General features: G+C 43.5%; 1 protein-coding gene across 20 annotated transcripts in view; it reads right to left on the bottom strand.

Annotated features, from left to right (window-relative positions):
- The window catches only part of SYTL3 (synaptotagmin like 3), a 125712-nt gene that overhangs the window by 79131 nt on the left and 25511 nt on the right, over window positions 1–21070 (bottom strand). The window contains exon 1 of one of the 20 annotated variants that reach the window (XM_056566711.1): window positions 19815–20049. The exons of the other annotated variants lie outside the window; for them this stretch is intronic. The gene's annotated coding sequence lies outside the window, so the exon portion shown is untranslated. Of the gene's footprint in view, window positions 1–19814; window positions 20050–21070 lie in introns of those variants that run through there. 20 annotated transcript variants of the gene reach the window in all.

Below are 21070 nucleotides of genomic sequence, written 5' to 3'. Positions count from 1 at the left end.
AGAGAAAAGCTATCACCGATTTCTTGATGGTCCAAGTGGATAGGGGGACTCCCCTGTGTAACAACAATCTGAACCAGTGGCAGCTCATACGTGACACCAGCCTTTGCTTGGGCCCTTTGAGGAAGCCACATTATTAGTAAGTCACCAGGATTACGGGATGAACGATGTCATTCCATTGCTTAATTTCTTACAATATGTGTTGGAAACGATGGCTGGTCAGGGCCCTGAAGACGTGGTGCCTACATTTCACGGCCACATGAGCCCCTCCTGGAGGTGGAGGGCGAGGGGGCACAGTAGTGCACAGTTTAGGTTTCGCCAAATGGGCGTTTTTTCTAGTAATCTGACAGGATAGGAGGAGCAGGAGCAGCCAGAGAAGCTAGAGGGTTATGAGGAAGGCGAGACAGAGGACCCAGACACACCGTGGCAGTATGCAGTGGAGATGTAGGCAGGGAGTCCCTCCGAGTCACTTGCACAAATGGCATGATGCATGCTCACCTGCTTGCATAGTGACAGTCGAATTGTCACTATTCGGCAGCGGGATGACTTCTTGATCTCCACCTTATTGGACCCTCGCTACCGCCACAAAATAGGGGCCTTTTTTACACCCACTGAGAGGGAGGACAACCTGACCTACTACAGAGGCATCCTATGTAGTCAGTTGGCCAATGCCTATCGGCGCAATCGTCCCTCCTCTCGCAGGTCTGAATCGGGGGGTGGGCCCCCTGCGCTCACCTTCCACTGCCATGGCTGCTGTGGAGGGGTGGGGTGGCAGGAGCAGTACCAGCTCCATCAGCAGCAGCCTGAGTCTACAGTCGCTGATGAGAAGCTTTCTTCCCCCACATAGTGAAGCAACTCATCAGCAGCAGGTAGAACTGGAGCCGGACATGAACCAGCAGGTGGTGGCATACCTTTGGCACCTAGCCAGGTAAAATGCCAACAACGGAAATATAGTCTCCCTTTGGAACCCTTTGAGAGACCTTTGGAAAAAGGAGCTATAAGTGCAATAAATCACGTTGTCTATGCTGTTTACAAATTAACCAAAACAAAACTAAATTTACTGCAACTACTACAGGAGAAACTTTTGAGATTAAGAATCGACTGACATGCTCCGCCGACCATGTTATCTATATGATTGATTGCGTGCACTGTTCTCTACAATATATAGGCCCTACCACAAGACCCCTTCATCTGAGACTTAACCAGCATAGACTCAATATAAAAAGGAAATTTTTATGACATTGACTTTCAAAACATATTATATTAATTCATCCTGATAAAGAGACATCCATTAAAATTACACCGATTGACTTTGTTCCAGCTAATATTGGAAACAGATTTGAGAAACTAAAAAGACTGGAGATGTTCTGGATGTACAAATTACAAACTTTATCACCTCATGGTTTTAAAGGGGTAGTCCAGTGGTGAAAAACTTATCCCCTATCCTAAGGATAGAGGATAAGTTTGAGATCGCGGGGGGTCCGACCGCTGGGGCCCCCCGCGATCTCTCTGTATGGGGCCCGGCTCTCCGGCCAGATAGCGGGTGTCGACCCTCGCATGAAGTGGCGGCTGACACGCCCCCTCAATACATCTCTATGGCAGAGCCGGAGATTGCCGAAGGCAGCGCTTCGGCTCTGCCATAGAGTTGTATTGAGGGGGCGTGTTGGCCGCCGCTTCGTGCGGAGGTCGACACGCCCCCTTCCCGCGGGCTGTCGGGGCTCCGTACAGGAGATCGCAGGGGGCCCCAGCGGTCGGACCCCCCGCGATCTGCAACTTATCCCTAGGATAAGGGGATAAGTTGTTATATAGGGGATAAGTTGTTCACCACTGAGTCACCACTGGACTACTCCTTTAATGAAATAAGAGAAGTTATTACATAACACTCACCCCAATTGTATTCCTCTGTTCTTTAAATCCGTCATTCTCAACAGCTGCAACCTCCCGTTTTTGTGCCCACCATCCAGTCATTTACATCTGCGTGTTTTCATCCTCTTTCCTGTACCTTATTCACGCATGCGCAAGTTCAACATCAGTCACATCCAATCAATACGCCTGCGCACAGTACACATCTGCCGCATTTTATCCCACTTGTTATCCCTTCCAATTCGTGACGTAACTACTCAGGTTATGTGACTGCCATGCCACTATGGCTTTTATTGTTGTATATTATTTTTGTGACGTTTTAATTGTTTGTTTTTAATTTAACTATTGTTATGTAATTTTAACTTTTTCCGGTGGTACCGGCACGTACATCGGTCTCGGAAGATACTTTCTATTAAATACCCTATTGTGAACTCACTCTGTATTGCCTGACAAAGAGCACGGTTCGGGCTGGAAATGCTCCTAACTTATAGCGTTGCATCCTTCCTTATGGAAATAAAGAATTTTAAATAACAAGAAAGAGAAAACGGAGTCACTTATAAATCATACATGATTTTATTAATTCCGTAGAATGTAAGTACATAAAAAATATTAATTAAAAGTGCTATTTTTCAAAGAGGAATGAGGCTAAAAGGTGGTGTCACCGGGTCTGCGATAAAAGCTGGGGTATATATAGTGTATATATTACTGGGTCCACCACAATGAAATAGAAATGGTACAATAATCTTGCACACAAATTTACACAGGCAAAGTGTTTAGCAGCATGTAAAGAATATATATATAAATCTCACAGTGAGAACAAAAATATTGCATGCCAAATAAAGTGCAGTGTGCATGTAAACAGACATAACATTGCAGGGATACAGATCAGAATAAAGATATACCAGAGTACAGCAGCAATTAGCAGAAACTGGGACAGCACCACTCCAACGTACGTTTCGGTACGCAACCTTCGCAACCTTTGACTCCCAGACGAAGGTTGCGTACCGAAACGTACGTTGGAGTGGTGCTGTCCCGGTCTCTGCTAATTGCTGCTGTACTCTGGTATATCTTTATTCTGATCTGTATCCCTGCAATGTTATGTCTGTTTACATGCACACTGCACTTTATTTGGCATGCAATATTTTTGTTCTCACTGTGAGATTTATATATATATTCTTTACATGCTGCTAAACACTTTGTCTGTGCAAATTTGTGTGCAAGATTATTGTACCATTTATATTTCATTGTGGTGGACCCAGTAATTAGTGTTGCTCGCGAATATTCGCAAAGCGAATTTTATTCGCGAATATCGCATATTCGCGAATTCGCGAATATAGCACTATATATTCGTAATTACGAATATTCGTTTTTTTTTTTCACAGTACACATCACAGTGATCATCCCTCTCTGCTTCCAGCTTGTGTGGTGTAAAGAAGGCTCTAATACTACTGTGTGAGACTGGCATGCGAATTTTCGCATATGCGAAAATTAACATATGCAACTTTTCGCATATGCAAATTTTTACCCATGATAATTTTCGTATACGTGAATTTTTCGCATATGCGAAAATAAAACGGGGGTATTACGAATATGCGAATATTCGCGAATATATGAAGAATATTCGTCCATATATTCGCGAATATTCGCGAATTCGAATATGGCCTATGCTGCTCAACACTACCAGTAATATATACACTATATATACCCTAGCTTTTATCGCAGAGCTGGTGACACCACCTTTTAGCCTCATTCCTCTTTGAAAAATAGCACTTTTAATTAATATTTTTTATGTACTTACATTCTACGGAATTAATAAAATCATGTATGTTTTATAAGTGACTCCGTTTTCTCTTTCTTGTTATTTGCTATTTATGTTTGGAGTTCACACACTTGTAGCCAATACTAGTACCTGGGTAAACCGATAGTGCTTGGTCACTTATGTACTGAATAGATACAATTTTTCTTTCCCAGGTCACAGTTGTCCGTTTGTGTACAAATAAAGAATTTTACCTATCCTGAAGTCTGTGCCCCGAATTGATGTCCTAATTTTCGTAAGGTTGATGACCTTTCCTTTGCTCTATCTTTTAATCTTAGGGATTGTGAAGCCCTAGTGTCTTCTCATGCTGCTGCCAGCTCCAGGTTGTGTCTTCAGCCACTATATGGTCTCCTCATGCTGCCAACACCTCCACACTGTGTCATTCAGCCACTAGGTGTCCTCATGCTGCCAAAACCTCCACGCTGTGTCATTCAGCCACTATATAGTGTCCACATGCTGCCAACACCTCCACACTGTGTCATTCAGCCACTAGGTGTCCTCATGCTGCCAAAACCTCCACGCTGTGTCATTCAGCCACTATATAGTGTCCACATGCTGCCAACACATCCACGCTGTGTCATCAGCCACTATATGGCCTCCTCATGCTGCCAACACCTCCACACTGTGTCATTCAGTCACTATATGGTCTCCTCATGCTGCCAACACCTCCATGCTTGTCATTCAGCCACTATATGGTCTCCTTATGCTGCCAACACCTCCACGCTGTCATTCAGCACTATATGGTCTCCTTATGCTGCCACCACCTCCAGGCTCCGTCATTCACCACTATATGGTCTCCTCATGCTGCCAACACCTCCACGCTGTGTCATTCAGCCACTATATGGTGTCCTCATGCTGCCAACACCTCCATGCTGTGTCATTCAGCCACTATATGGTGTTCTCATGCTGCCAACACCTCCACGCTGTGCCATTCAGCCACTATATGGTCTCCTCATGCTGCCAACACCTCCATGCTGTGTCATTCAGCCACTATATGGTCTCCTCATGCTTCAGCCTCATCCAAGCTGTGTCATTCAGCCACTAAATGGTCTCCTCATGCTGCCAACACCCCCACACTGTGTCATTTAGCCACTATATGGTGTCCTCATGCTGCCAACACCTCCATGCTGTGTCATTCAGCCACTATATGGTCTCCACATGCTGCCAACACCTCCACGCTGTATCATTCAGCCACTATATGGTCTCCTCATGCTGCCAACACCTCCATGCTGTGTCATTCAGCCACTATATGGTCTCCACATGCTGCCAACACCTCCACGCTGTGTCATTCAGCCACTATATGGTCTCCTCATGCTGCCAACACCTCCACGCTGTCATTCAGCCCTATATGGTCTCCTCATGCTGCCAACACCTCCACGCTGTATCATTCAGCCACTATATGGTCTCCTCATACTGATGCCATCTCCAGGCTCTGTCATTGTGCTGCTCTGCGGCAGTGATTCTAAAAGCGATGCTGGTAATCTGCATGTTATTCTGAATAACAGTATTATTTCACTACCCCAGCACACTCCATATGCGTGTTAGAACACAGAAAAGTGTTCTACACCCCTATTGAGGCTCTCTGTAGGCCAGATATAGCCGTTTTTAATATCGCCGCAAATAAATTCCGATTGAAACAATTTTTTTTTTTAAATTCAGCGAAACGGCTGAATCGATTTTTTCAAAACTTCACTCATCTCTAGTTATCATACAGTTGCCAGCCACCAAACCGGCAGCATGCACTACTAAAAATGGCTGTTCGGGATGCCAGCACAGGATATATGTGCCATAGTAAATCTATTATTAGGACACCCAGAGTCCAAGGTACCTGTGCCAATAGGTTACAGCTTGGACTGAAAATGGCTGTTCTGGATGAATTGGGTTTTATATGTAACCAGGACTGGCACGTAAATGGGAACTATACATTAAAATGTTATATAAATAAGGATAGTTTTTTTCCCGAGAGACAGAACCATTTCAGTCCTTTTGTTCAGAGTGGTCTGTACGACAACACCATACAATGTAAATAAATAAACCAGAGGAATGCTCTTTCTGGAAGAAAATTGCATTTTTTTTTCTAAACGTATTCAACACCTTTAAATTCTATCACCAGAAATAGCCCATTTTAATCAGAACATTAGACTGGTTAATTTAGGGTAAATCCGAGTACTGTATGTGGTTTTACTAGCATATTACTGAGGGTAATCCATGCAGCCAAATCCCTGATGCTATTCTATGTAAAGTGCTTGTTCTAACAGCCAGATTTTGGCATTTAACAACAGCATTGTTCTTATAGATAATGTAAGTGACCTGATAATACAGATTTAGCAGGCATAACACTTTTATGACAGCACGTATAGCCTGTGCTCGCAACCAGAACATCCATGTACACTGCCTGATGCTGGCGACAATCTAATAAATATGGGGTACACCACATGCACCTTAATTAAGGACCTCGTGTCAGAAATTTTTACTTAGAACACAATGATAAATCTTTCTTAGCAGGAAAGTTCCATAAATTATTCAGACAAGTAATAGTTAATGGGCTTTCTGCCTCCACAATCTAGTAGAATTTGCTTTCTGCGTGGCAGAGATAAGAGGCTGTAAATAATGCTTTGCAGTTGGATATCCTGTAGATAAAATCACATACATAAATAATGATTTATCTGTTAGAAAATCACAGGATGTTCTACATACACAAGATCACAGATCACTTCAGCAGATTCCAGCTTACCTTTTTCCAGTGCAAGTTAAACAAGTGATCTGCTCATGTGCAGTTGTTTTTAAAACTGGGATTAGATCCATATTAGGGGTGTCGCTAGGGTATGCCCCAGGCTTGCTCACTAATGGGGATCGGTTCCCAGGCGAGTAAGCGCCGCTTTCACCTATATGCGCACACGCACATACAGGTGAAAGCTGCCTGTCAGTGTAAGGCTTACAGCTTAAGCTAACAGGAGACCGTGACCTCGGCCCACAGTGCAGGCGCGATGACATCAGTTATCAGGACCTGCACTGTGGAGGAAGATAGAAGCATTCGGGCTGTTGTGCTGAGAGCTGCATTGGATAGGTTGAGTATCTGGTTTTGTTTTTTACTTTCTTTTTTCAACCTGGCACAAAGAATAAGAGTACGGTACTACCTACATACCTGGATACTTAACTACCTACCTACATACCTGTCTGCCTACCTACATACCTGGCTACTTAAAAACATGTCTGGCTACCCAACTAACTACCTACATACCGGGCTACCTGACTACATACCTGGCTACCTTGCTACATACCTGGTTACCTAACTACCTACCTAGCTACCTACATACTGGGATACCTAACTACCCAGCTAACTTCCTACCTACATACCTGGCTACCTAACTACATACCTGGTTACTTAACACCCTAGCTAGTGGTCAGGGATCATGTAGTGGCGGTATTTGTCCCATACTGGTAACACAAAAAAGCAGCAATGTGGACCTGTGCACAAATTTCATTTTGTTTGAAGGTGGTGACCATTTTAGTTTTTTTGTACTGGTATCACTGGCAATATTGTCCTCAGTTTATCGTCAGATTTGGCAAGTAACAGTATGATGGTAATATGTATGGTGATAATATTCCTCTTTGTATGTGGCTAATGCATGGTTTAACCACTACATATAGGAGGACCCTAAATGAGTTTGGAGGCACCGGGACATTTACTAACCTGTATGCGACCATCGTAAATGCCCCGACACTGTTTTAATCTGGGAGAATGCTTTTGGACAGTGTCCAAAGAGACCTGGAATGTAGCACTTGGGAGTGAGGAAAATTAAGTTTTTAGACTTCAGGAAAACCCCTTTAATATTGCATGTTTTATATTTTGGTCATTCAACAGGCACAACAGAAAAACACTGATTTGTTTCTTTTAGGGTATCTATTAGATGTGAGTAGAAACTAATACTGAATAGCTGTGCTGTTCTCTACTCTGGATAACAGATGAAGCTCCTGAGAAGGGACCCACCTTTATTACAGCCCTGTGTATTTTGTCCGTGCATGCGCCGCCAACGAAGACTGTCATTAGAGGCAGGGAGCAAGCTCTCTGGGGGTTATGTGTCAATGCCAATGTGTCAATGACAAAGTGGAGGCTTTGGGATACAGAACACATGTAATTTTCTAGAAAATAAAGACACAAGATTGTACAAGAAATGTAAGTTTGGCATGGGAACACTAACCCCTGCTGGGCTATGGTGGCGGTTGTATGTGGTAAATGTATGTGACAGATGCTCTTCAATAGTAAGCACAGCTTGTCCTGCAAAAAAAAACCTTAAAGGGGTACTCCGGTGGAAAACTTTTTTATTTTTTTAAATCAACATTAGCTACTGAATACTACAGAGGAAATTCTTTGCTCTCTGCTGACATCTCTGTCCATTTTAGGAACTGTCCAGAGCAGCAACTGTTTGCTATGGGGATTTTCTCCTACAGTTCTTAAAATGGACAGAGATGCCAGCAGAGAGCACTGTGCTCGTAATGTCAGCAGAGAGCTCTGTGTTCCAAAAAGAAATGAATTTCCTCTGTAGTATTCAGCAGCTAATAAGTACTGGAAGGATTAAAACATTTTACTAGAAGTAATTTACAAATCTGTTTAACTTTCTGGCACCAGTTGATTTAAATAAAAACAAGTTTTCCACCGGAGTACTCCTTCAACCCCTTAACCCCTTAAGGACTCAGCCCATTTTGGCCTTAAGGACTCAGACAATTAAATTTTTACGTTTTCATTTTTTCCTCCTCGCCTTCTAAAAATCATAACTCTTTTATATTTTCATCCACAGACTAGTATGAGGACTTGTTTTTTGCGCGACCAGTTGTCCTTTGTAATGACATCACTCATTATATCATAAAATGTATGGCGCAACCAAAAAACACTATTTTTGTGGGGAAATTAAAACGAAAAACGCAATTTTGCTAATTTTGGAAGGTTTCGTATGGTAAAAACGACATGTGTTCTTTATTCTGAGGGTAAATACGATTAAAATGATACCCATTATTACATACTTTTATATTATTGTTGTGCTTTTAAAAAATCGCAAACTTTTTAACCAAATTAGTACGTTTATAATCCCTTTATTTTGATGACCTCTAACTTTTTTATTTTTCCGTAAAAGCGGCGGTATGGGGGCTCATTTTTTGCGCCATGATCTGTACTTTTTTTTGATTCCACATTTGCATATAAAAAACTTTTAATACATTTTTTATAATTTTTTTTTTTATAAAATGTAATAAAAAAGTAGGAATTTTGGACTTATTTTTTTTTTTCGTTCACGCCGTTCACCGTACGGGATTATTAACATTTTATTTTAATAGTTCGGACATTTACACACGCGGCGATACCAAATATGTCTATAAAAAAAAAAATTACGCTTTTTGGGGGTAAAATAGGAAAAAACGGACGTTTTACTTTTTCATTTGGGGAGGGGATTTTTCACTTTTTTTTTTACTTTTAAATTTTTTTACATTTTTCTTTACACTTGAATAGTCCCCATAGGGTACTATTCATAGCAATACCATGATTGCTAATACTGATCTGTTCTATGTATAGGACATAGAACAGATCAGTGTTATCGGTCATCTCCTGCTCTGGTCTGCTTGATCACAGACCAGAGCAGGAGAAGCCGGGAGCCGGACGGAGGAAGGAGAGGGGACCTCCGTGCGGCGTCATGAATGATCGGATCCCCGCAGCAGCGCTGCGGGCTATCCGATCATTCATTCAAATCGCGCACTGCCGCAGATGCCGGGATCTGTATTGATCCCGGCACCTGAGGGGTTAATGGCGGACGCCCGCGAAATCGCGGGCATCGGCCATTGCCGGCGGGTCCCTGGCTGCGATTAGCAGCCGGGATCAGCCGTGCATGCCACGGGCATCGCTCCGATGCCCGCGGTTATGCACAGGACATAAATGTACGTCCTGGTGCGTTAAGTACCACCTCACCAGGACGTACATTTACGTCCTGCGTCCTTAAGGGGTTAAGGACCCAGGACGAACTAGAACGTCCTGGCACCCTGGGCTTTAAGGACCCAGGACGTACTAGTACGTCCTGGTGTTTCTCAGGTCTCTGCCGCGCCCTGGGCAGAGTTCGGAACTGCTGGCCGGCTGAAATCTTTCAGCAGGCTTGCCGTGCATATGCAGAGGGGGGTCCCTGCCGTTGCTGGGGAGCGGTGACAATACTGTCACCGCCCCAGCAACGCTACTATTGGCCGGCGATCGTCTGGCCAATAGTAGCACGGCAGAGGCGGGGTTAACGGTCCTTCCCGTCGCTGTACCCGCTCGCCGCGTTCAGTCAGCGGGTACAGCAGCGCAGAGAGGACCTTGGATCCCCCCTCAGAGCTTCGGAGCCACCTCAGGAGCCATTAGAATAGGGACAGACTCTTGCAGGGACAGGTAGGTGAATAAGTGTCAATAAAGTTAATAAAAGTTTTAAAAAAAGTAACCCCCTCCCCCCCTAATAGGTCCCCAAGGGTCCCATTAGGGTCTGATCCCTGACCCCGGGCCCTATTAGGGGATCAGAGAGCTGTGTGCGCCATCCGTTTTTTTTGGGGGGGGGCGCAACTTTTATTTATTTATTTTTTTAAATCCCCCCTGACCCCCTAATAGGTCCCCCAGGGTCCTATTAGGGTCTGATCCCATACCCCAGGTCCTATTAGGGGTTCAGGGAGCTGCGTTTGCCACCCCTTTTTTGGGGGGGGTCACAGCTTTTTTTTTGTTTCTAATAACGGTGTGTGGTTGTAAATCACACACCGTTATTGTATAAAGTTTACACCAAGCACCACATACACACTTAACTCGCCCCCCCCCCCCTGCACACACACCCTCCCCCCCCCCCCACCACTGTAGAAAAAAGGCGATGGCCCGCCGGGCATTTTCGTCAGCGGAGGCTTACGCTTTTTTAGCCTCTGACTCCGAATCTGCCAGTGAGGACGAGGAAGATCCTACTTTTTTGTGTTCTTCCTCGCCCTCCTCATCATCTAGTGGTGATGATGAGTCCCCTGTACAGCGGCGAAGCCACGCACCCCCCATGAGAGTGACCCAGTGGCCAACACTAGTACGAGTGGCAATGCCGCTCGTAATAGGAGTCCGGCCCCCCCCAGACAAGTGCACCAGAGCCCCCTTCCGATGACCCTGTCTGGAGGCCCCAGAGGGTTATCAGCCACGGATTCCTGAGTTTGTTGGCGACTCAGGAATCCGGATTGACACGGCTGGCTTCACTGATCTGGACTTTTTAAAGTTTTTTTTCAGTGACAGCCTTGTCAATCTAATGGTGGAGCAAACGAACTTGTATGCCCAGCAGTTCATTGCCCACCACCCCGATTCCTTTTTGGCCAGGTCAAATGAATGGCGCGCCATTGATGCAGCGGAAATGAGGACATTTTGGGGCCTCTCGCTGCATATGGGCCTGGTCAAAAAACCAAGTGCTTGTCATTACTGGAGCGGGGACGTCCTCTATCAGACCCCGCTTTACAGTATGGGGATGACACGGAAGCGGTACGAGGCGATTCGGAAATGCCTGCATTATGCAGATAATGCGGCATGTCCGCCCCAAGGTGATCCCTCCCATGACTGGCTTTACAAAGTGAGGCTGGTCATCGATCACTTTGGGGCCAAATTTTTGGAGGCCTATGTACCGCTCAGGGACCTCTCGGTAGATGAGTCTCTCATCAGTTTTAAGGGGAGACTCATCTTCCGCCAGTATATTCCCTCGAAGCGGGCGCGGAATGGCGTGAAACTCCGGGTACACTTGCAAGTTTAGAGTATATGAGGGATGAGATTCCCGTATTGAACCCCCAGAATGTTAGCGGGAAACTCGTTTGGGACCTTGTGCACCCATTGCTGGATAAGGGTTTCCACTTATACGTGGATAATTTTTATACCAGCATCCCTCTATTCAGATCCCTTTCCGCCAGATCCACGTCCGCTTGTCGGACCGTGCGGAAGAACCAGAGAGGCCTCCCTCTAAATTTGGTCCAGATGCCTACCCCCAAGGGTGAGTCCCGTGTCCTGACCCATGATAACCTGTTGTTGGTGAAGTATAAGAGGGATGTCCTTATACTCACCACTATTCATGGGAACGGCAGCACCCCTGTCCCTGTGCGAGGTACTGTGGGACCGATCCTCAAGCCCGATTGTATTCTGGACTACAATTGGTATATGGGGGGAGTTGATCTCTCAGATCAAGTCCTCAAGCCATATAACGCCATGCGGAAAACACAGGCATGGTACAAAAAAGTTGCGGTCTACTTGGTACAGGTTGCCGTGTACAACGCTTTTGTACTATCCCAGTACGCTGGCAACACAGGGACATTCTTCCAGTACCAAGAAGAAGTCCTAAGGTTCCTGATCTTTGCTGACCGGGAAAGATCAGGCTGGACTTCCCAAGGGTCTGGAGTTATGGGCGCCAGGATCGTCCCAGGTCAAAACTTTCCAGGTGTGATCCCCAACACTGGAAGGACGGGACGATCCCAGAAAAAAATGCAGAGTGTGTCACAGGAAGGGGAGACAGAAGGACACCACGTATCAATGTGACACTTGCCCAGATAATCCGGGCCTCTGCATAGGCTGCTTCAGGGAGTATCACACTTCCATGGAGCACTAAATTTTCCCTTTTCATTAGAATTTTCCATAATTTGACCAATGTACCAAGTCCAGAGTACATTCAAAAATTTAACCCCAATTAATCCCTAAATTGCCCAAAAAAACCTGAGAAAAAAAAAACCTGATAAGACCTCTGGGGGTGTTTTTTCAGAAATGGGTCATAGGTCACTGAGTCACTATCATCAGGGACTTTTTATGTTGCCTGAAATGGGCAGCGCTCTCTCTCCACCTGAGCGGGTGCGCATTTGAGGCAACAGGTTAGGGACAGCCACACACATCACATTCCCAAAATGATGACTCAGAGCATAGGGTTTGGGGCTGGCATATTTTTTTTAGTTTCGGCTATGCTCTGGGTCATCATTCTGGGAATATATCCTTTTTTTAATTATGATTTATAATTTTCTGGCCCACTGTACACCATATTACAGGCCTCTGTACCCCACCTGTCTACCCCAGTTACGGCCCATTGTCCCCCATAGTGTTCCCCTATTTTAGGGCTCAGTGCTCCCCCCATTAATGCTCTTTGAGGGGGGGGGGGTCCCACATCCTGGCTCCATATCAAGCTCAAGGTCCCTAACTGCGCTCCACTCAAGCAAGACCTGCTGTGCACCCGCCATGCCAAATTCATCAAAAAATAAGGTATGTCCTTACTCCAAATAAATGTATTTACAAATTGTGGGGGGTCTTTTCTGCTATTAACTCTTGTAAAAATTTAAAATTTTGGGGAAAACCCACATTTTAGTGAAATTATTATTTTTTTTGACATATGCAAAAGTCGTGAAACCCCTGTGGGGTATTAAGGCTCACTTTACCCCTTGTTACGTTCCTCAAGGGGTCTAGTTTCATAAAGGTATGCCATGTGGTTTTTTTTTTTTTTGCTGTCCTGGCACCATAGGGGCTTCCTAAATGCGACATGTCCCCCCCCCCCCCCCTTGACGTCCACTTATGGGGTACTTCCATACTCAGAAGAGATGGGGTTACAAATTTTGGGGGGTATTTTCTGCTATTAACCCTTGCAAATATGTGAAATTTGGGGGGAAACACACATTTTAGTGAGACCCTGTGGGGTATTAAGGCTCACTTAATTCCTTGTTACGTTCCTCAAGGGGTCTAGTTTCCAAAATGGTATGCCATGTGGTTTTTTTTTTGCTGTCCTGACACCATAGGGGCTTCCTAAATGCGACATGCCCCCCTAGAAAAATTTGCTCTCAAAAAGCCAAATATTGCTCCTTCTCTTCTGAGCATTGTAGTTCGCCAGTAGTGCACTTCAGGTCCACTTATGGGGTACCGCCATACTCAGAAGAGATGGGGTTACAAATTTCGGGGGCTATTTTCTGCTATTAACCCTTGAAAATATGTGAAATTTGGGGGGAAACATACATTTTAGTGAAAAAAAATATATATATATTTTTTACATATGCAAAAGTTGTGAAACCCCTGTGGGGTATTAAGGCTCACTTAATTCCTTGTTATGTTCCTCAAGGGGTCTAGTTTCCAAAATGGCATGCCATGTGGTTTTTTTTTTGCTGTCCTCGCACCATAGGGGCTTCCTAAATGCGACATGCCCCCCTAGCAAAATTTGCTCTCAAAAAGCCAAATATTACTCCTTCTCTTCTGAGTATTGTAGTTCGCCCGTAGTACACTTCAGGTCCACTTATGGGGTACTGCCATACTCAGAAGAGATAGGGTTACAAATTTTGGGTCGGTATTTTCTGCTATTAACCCTTGCAAAAATGTGAAATTTGGGGGGAAACACACATTTTAGTGAAAAAAAAAATTTTTTTTTACATATGCATTTTACATATGCAAAAGTCGAGAAAAAACATGTGGGGTATTAAGGCTCAATTAATTCCATATTACGTTCCCCGAGGGGTCTAGTTTCCAAAATATACAAACAAGGAGAGCGCTCCTAGTGTGATAACGTAATGTGAAGAGGAGATGAACAAACAAGTAGAATTGCTCACCAAGTATAGTTGTACTACGACCAAGTACAACTATGGTAAAAGCGTGGAATAACCCTTCAATGGGCAAAGAACGGCAGCCACACAGGTGAAGCACTCAGACGGATACCTCCAAGGTACAGCCCAGGATAAAGGCAGCGCACAAGACTTCAAAGGTAAAATGGTTTATTTACCCGGCATGCAACGCGTTTCGCTGGATAACCAGCTTCATCAGGCATTTTCTGCTATTACCCTTTTTAAAAATGTAAAATTTGGGGGAAAACAAGCATTTTAGGTGAAATTTTTTTTTTTTACATTTGCAAAAGTCATGAAACACTTGTGGGGTATTAAGGCTCACTTTATCCCATGTTACATTCCCCGAGGGGTATAGTTTCCAAAATGGTATGGCATGTGTTTTTTTTTTTGCTGTTCTGGCACCATAGGGGCTTCCTAAATGCAACATGCCCCCCAAAAAACCATTTCAGAAAAACGTACTCTCCAAAATTCCCTTGTCGCTCCTTCGTTTCTGAGCCCTCTATTGCGCCCGCCGAACAATTTACGTAGACATTTGAGGTATGTGCTTACTCGAGAGCAATTGGGCTACAAATATAAGTATATACAAATATAAGTATATTTTCTCCTTTTACCCCTTGTAAAAATAAAAAAAAATGGATCTACAAGAACAAGCCAGTGTAAAAAATGAAGATTGTGAATTTTCTCCTTCACTTTGCTGCTATTCCTGTGAAACACCTAAAGGGTTAAAACACTGACTGAATGTCATTTTGAATACTTTGGGGGGGGGGGGGTGCAGTTTTTATAATGGGGTCATTTGTGGGGTATTTCTAAGATGAAGACCCTTCAACTCCACTTTAAACCTGAACTGGTCCCTGAAAAATAGTGAGTTTGAAAATTTTGTGAAAAATTGGAAAATTGCTGCTGAACTTTGAAGCCCTCTGGTGTCTTCCAAAAGTAAAAACACGTCAATTTTATGATGCAAACATAAAGTAGACATATTGTATATGTGAATTAAAAAAAATTATTTGGAATATCCATTTCCCTTACAAGCAGAGAGCTTCAAAGTTAGAAAAACGCAAAATTTTCTAATTTTTCATCAAATTTTGGGATTTTTCACCAAGAAAGGATGCAAGTTACCACAAAATTTTACCACTATGTTAAAGTAGAATATGTCACGAAAAAACAATCAGAATGATAAGTAAAAGCATTCCAGAGTTATTAATGTTTAAAGTGACAGTGGTCAAATGTTCAAAAAATGGCCGGGTCCTAAGGTGTAAAATTGCTGGGTCCTTAAGGGGTTAAGGCTCTGTCAGTTGAAAAATATAAGCAGATGATAAGTACTGGAAAGGTTAAGATTTTTTAATAGAAGTCATTTACAAATCTGTTTAACTTTCTGGAGCCAGTTGATATGAAATTTTTTTTTTCCACTGGAGTACCCCTTTAACCCCTTAAGGACCCATGACGTACCAGTACGTTATGAGTCCGCTCCTGTTCTATAATGCAGAGTCAATGGTGCGCAAAAAAATTCCAAAGTCCCAAATAGTGTATTTTTGGTCACTTTTTGTATCATGAAAAAAATGAATAAGTCCTATCAATGCAAAAAAATGCTAAAAACTTCAGATAATGACACAAAAAATTAGCCCTCATACCGCCCCATAGGAGAAAAATAAAAAACTGATAGGAGTCAGAAGATGACAATTTTAAACGTCTACATTTTCCTGCATTTAGTTAGGATTTTTTCCAGAAGTACGACAAAATCAAACCTATATAGGTAGGGTATCATTTTAATCGTATGGACCTACAGAATTAAGATAAGGTGTCATTTTTACCGAAAAATGTACTGCGTAGAAACAGAAGCCCCCAAAAGTGGTGTTTTTTATTTTTTTCAATTCTGTCTCACAATGATTTTTTTTTCCGTTTTGCTGTAGATTTTTGGGTAAAATGGCTGACGTCATTACAAAGTAGAATTGGTGGTGCAAAAAATAAGCAATCATATGGATTTTTAGGTGCAAAATTTAAAGACTTATGATTTTTTAAAGGTAAGGAGGAAGAAACGAAAATACAAAAACGGAAAAACCCCGGGTCCTTAAAGGGTTAAAGCAGAGCCATACATTAGCTTTCTTTCACCAAGGGCAATGGTGCCATTTGTTGCCCTAGCCCCTGAATCTAAATACTATGGTCAAGACAAAGTGACTTGTTGGTGTCCCCCCTGGCATTAAAAGGAATCTACAGTAGAAAAAAAATGTTTTCAAATCAACTGATGCCAGAAAGTTATACAAATTTGTAAATTACTTCTACTTAAAAATCTTAACCCTTCCAGTACTTATCAGCTGCTGTATACTACAGATAAACTAGTGAGAAATTTGTGTAATTCTTTCCAGTCTGACCACAGTGCTCTCCGCTGACACCTGTGTCTGTGTCAGGAACTGTCCAGAGCAGGAAAGGTTTTTTTATGGGGATTTGCTTCTACTCTGGATTGTTCCTGAAATGGACAGAGATGTCAGTAGAGAGCACTGTGGTCAGACTGGAAAGAACGACACAATTTTCTCAGTAGTATACAGCAGCTGATAAGTGTTACGCCGAGCGCTCCGGGTCCCTACTCTTCCCCGGAGCGCTCGCGGCGTTCTCCCCTCTGCAGCGCCCCGGTCAGACCCGCTGACCGGGAGCGCTGCACTGATATTCACGATGGGGATGCGATTCGCATAGCGGGACGTGCCCGCTCGCGAATCGCATCCCAAGCCACTTACCCGTCCCGGTCCCTGGCTGTCACGTTCTGGCACGCGCGGCTCCGCTCTCTAGGGCGCGCGCGCGCCAGCTCTCTGAGATTTAAAGGGCCAGTGCACCAATGATTGGTGCCTGGCCCAATCAGTCTAATTAGCCTCCACCTGCTCCCTGTCTATATAACCTCACTTCCCCTTCACTTCCTTGCCGGATCTTGTTGCCTTGTGCCAGAGAAAGCGTTTAGTGTATGTCCATAGCCTGTGTTCCAGACCTTCTGCTGTTGCCCCTGACTACGACCCTTGCTGCCTGCCCTGACCTTCTGCTACGTCCGACCTTGCTCTTGCCTTGTCCTTTTGTACCGCGCCTATCTCAGCAGTCAGAAAGGATGAGCCGTTGCCGGTGGATACGACCTGGTTGCTACCGCCGCTGCAAGACCATCCTGCTTTGCGGCGGGCTCTGGTGAATACCAGTAGCAACTTAGAACCGGTCCACCGACACGGTCCACGCCAATCCCTCTCTGACACAGAGGATCCACCTCCAGCTTGCCAAATCATAACAATAAGTACTGGAAGGCTTCTGATTTTTAAATAGAAGTAATTTACAAATATATTTAACTTTCTGGCACCAGTTGATTTGAAAACATTTGTTTCCCACTTGTTTTCCACCAGAGTTCCCCTTTAAGCATTGGGGTACATGCCCTGGTTGCTCTCATTCCCCATATTTCTGCAAACTTTCACTGTGGATTTCATTCATTAAATTTTTAGACCTTTATTCATTGCTGAAATGCAACAAAATTTAGATTTTTAATCATAAATAGATAGAAAATCAACTGTTCCTTTGCATATTCTTTTTTACCTGAATCACTCTGAAGCAGAAAAATCGATAACACAACCAGACAGCAGCTGAGAATTCAAACGCCTGGTTGTTGCCCTTTCAGTCTGTCAGCAGACTACAGACTGCCATCTTCTATCTTTGTATATATGGACTAAAATGATTAGGTTCAGCCATCACTGAGGCAAATGGAATTCATGTGTATGTTCACATTACAGAATATCCATGTGCGGAATTGTGCTTGGAAATTCCAATGTATAAACTTTAACATTTTGCCACTTTAGCCCCATTCTCCATTCACACTGCGGAATTTAAGTGGCAGAAAATTCTGCCGCTGAAATTCATCTGCCGAAAGAATAAAGATGTTTATTCTTCCGCCAGAATTACTGCAAACTGCATGGCTGACAATTGTGACTGCATAGTCCTAGCGGCGAAGAATTTTGGCAGCGAAAGCTCAGATGGAATCTCCAAGCAGAATTCCTGATCGTAATTCTGCGTGGAGATTCCTTAGTGGTAACATATCCTTAGGGTACGGTCCCACGTACCGCTTATGCAGCGTATTTCATGGTGCGCAAAATCATCTGCAACTGCGGGAAATACGCTGCGTATTCTCAGATGATCATACAAACAGGGCTAGCCTGTAGCCCTACGTTTTCAGTGAAGATTAGAAGTGGGGCTGCATGTCACAGTTACGCCGGTGTGCGGCGCCGCCTCCAATCTTCACTGAAAAGCCAGGGCTGCCGCCGGCTAGCCTTATGTGTATGATCATCTGAAAATAAGCACCATATTCTCCGCTGCTGCAGATGATTTTGCGCAGTGTGAAATTGGACGCGTAAGCGGTATGTGGGACCCTACCCGTAAAGTGTAAAACAATATATTGATAAAAAGTACTCAGAGAGTTTGTTACTGCCCACAGCAGTGAAGAGAGATCTGAAGAAAACCTGCTCAGGTTATGTGATGTTTGGCATAGGCAGTATTTCCCAAATAGTGTGCCTCCAGCTACTGCAAAACCCCAGCTGGGAGTTGTAGTTTTGCAACAGCTGTAGGCACTCTGTTTGGAAAACACAGGGATAAAGGGTCATAGTTCTGTTCAGCATTTTAATAATGTAGGTTGTCTGGATAGTTTCTATACCTGAGAATATAAACACAACAATACTATAATACTATAAAAAATGTCCCCAGTTTCCTGCATTAAAATCAATAGGACAAAACAATATTAGAAGGCAAAATCAGATTATGCTGCGGTTTTAGTATACGTGTGATCATGAATTTCCAATTCACAATGGGCACATATAATTCTGGTCATTTCCATATTGGTTACCTTATTTTTAACATTAATAGCTAGAAAAAAGCTACAAAACCACAAAGAGTGAGTGAGTTTTTGGAAGGGCATAAAATATATCACATGCAATTTACCAAAATACTCTCAGCAGGTATTAGACCGGTTCCCCTACTAGTCAGAAAAGCCATTACTGACTTTGCAAAACAAAAAAGGTATTTATAGCAATGTATCATATAACAAAGTCAAATATTTATGGACAAAAAGATAAGGAATAAAAAACATTATCCCTTGGTAAAATTGGTGTTATTCAAAGTCTAAGAAAAGCCCGGTGATAAATGGGCATTCCAATATTTACAATTAGAAGACATTATAAACATGCGGAAAGGTGTATGGCCGATCTATAAGAGATCTATATTGATACATATTTATTTGCACTAAATCTCTTCCTTAGGTGGCCGTTCTATGTGTTAAGACATATGTGCCACTGACAGGTAAATATTAAAAAGAATATTACACCATTAATAACAACTTACTGTGAATTTCCTTATACATCAATCAGCATCTCAATCTATGTAGCTTGAGAGATTTTTGGAACCATGGAGCACATTAAGAATGCACAATACAGCAAAGCACGCCATCCCTTTTCAGCCAAGCCTTACATTAAAGTGATGCTTTATCTATACATATCCGATTTCCGTCCTGTGGTATATGTTAGGAGCCTAGGATAATTCTTACCTTCTCGGCAGTAGTGTTAAGAGAAAGCAGAGATATTTAGAACAAGACAACTTTTTTTTTCTTACTGTGGAAACAAATACGTCATTGCCTTTCCTTCCTGCTCAGTCAGTACGACCATGGGAGACCTCATTAGCTGCTCTAGTAATAAAGTCACAGCAAGGAGTCTTATCAAATAGGCAAGTCTTCCTGTCAGTGCATGCAACAAAGAGGGCGAGAGCCATCCCTGGTCAATGTCAATCTTTCCTCTACAGCAGATTTTTCCATGTAGCCCCTCTTTTTGTTCTGAAACTATCAAATGTGAAAACCAAACCACAGCTATTCTGAGCAGTATCTGTATTACGGTTATATTATTGTGGTAACTGCCTTGGGGTATAGTGTAGTTGGGGTGTTGCTTCGGTATATGAGGGGTTAATTTGACCCCTGTCACTCGTGACGCCAGGGTGAGGGTTAGTAGGCTGAGGTAAATCTTCGGCCTATTGCCACCCTTCCCAGAAACGATAGGTGCGTGCTTAAATGAATGAAGGTCCACAATGGAGATGAACTTGAACTTGTATAAACTTTACTGAGGTACTTGCGGTACATCCAATTAACAGCAACAGTCTTAGCAATACAGTCTCTATACAGCACGGCAGTGATTGACAGATGCTGCGGACCATTGACTTATCCGAAGGATTATTAGAATTAGGATTGATGCAGAGATCCATCTGGATTTAGGGGTCTATTTAGGTCCGGTGATCTTGCGGAGTTAATAGGGATTGAGATAACTCACAGTTTTGTAAGGATGGCTGTTGCCGCAAGGCTTGGGCCTAGTCACTGCTGATGACAGCTGCGCAGATCCTCCTCCATCAGCAGCCCACGAGGAAAGACAAAGATTAATGGCCGCCGCTCCCTTATATGGGCAGGGGCAGGGGCGTTTTGGATTGGTCCGTGTCAGCTGTCACTCACCGTTACAATGCATGGTGGGCGATCACCTGACTTCCTCCAAAGTTCCTTGAACCAAAAACCATAGAGTTTTGGAACGCATCACGTGACCCGCAGGTCCTGCGACACTACAACAAGGTAAGTACACTTTATTTACATATTTACAAATTGAATTTGAATAATTTTAAGCATTAAAGTTGTGACAAGGGGCTAACTATTGATGAGGACCCCACCGGTACCTAGGGACTCTGACTTTGGGGACCTCAACACAAGGTAACGAATGCAATCCCGTACCGGGACACCACATTATGGTTACGTTGCATCAGGTCTAGACT

This window comes from Hyla sarda, chromosome 3 (genome assembly GCF_029499605.1).
Source record: "Hyla sarda isolate aHylSar1 chromosome 3, aHylSar1.hap1, whole genome shotgun sequence".
In the NCBI taxonomy this organism is placed as follows: Eukaryota; Metazoa; Chordata; class Amphibia; order Anura; family Hylidae; genus Hyla; species Hyla sarda.
Note: the sequence above shows the minus strand (reverse complement) of the source record. Positions and strands in the feature narration are given on the sequence as shown.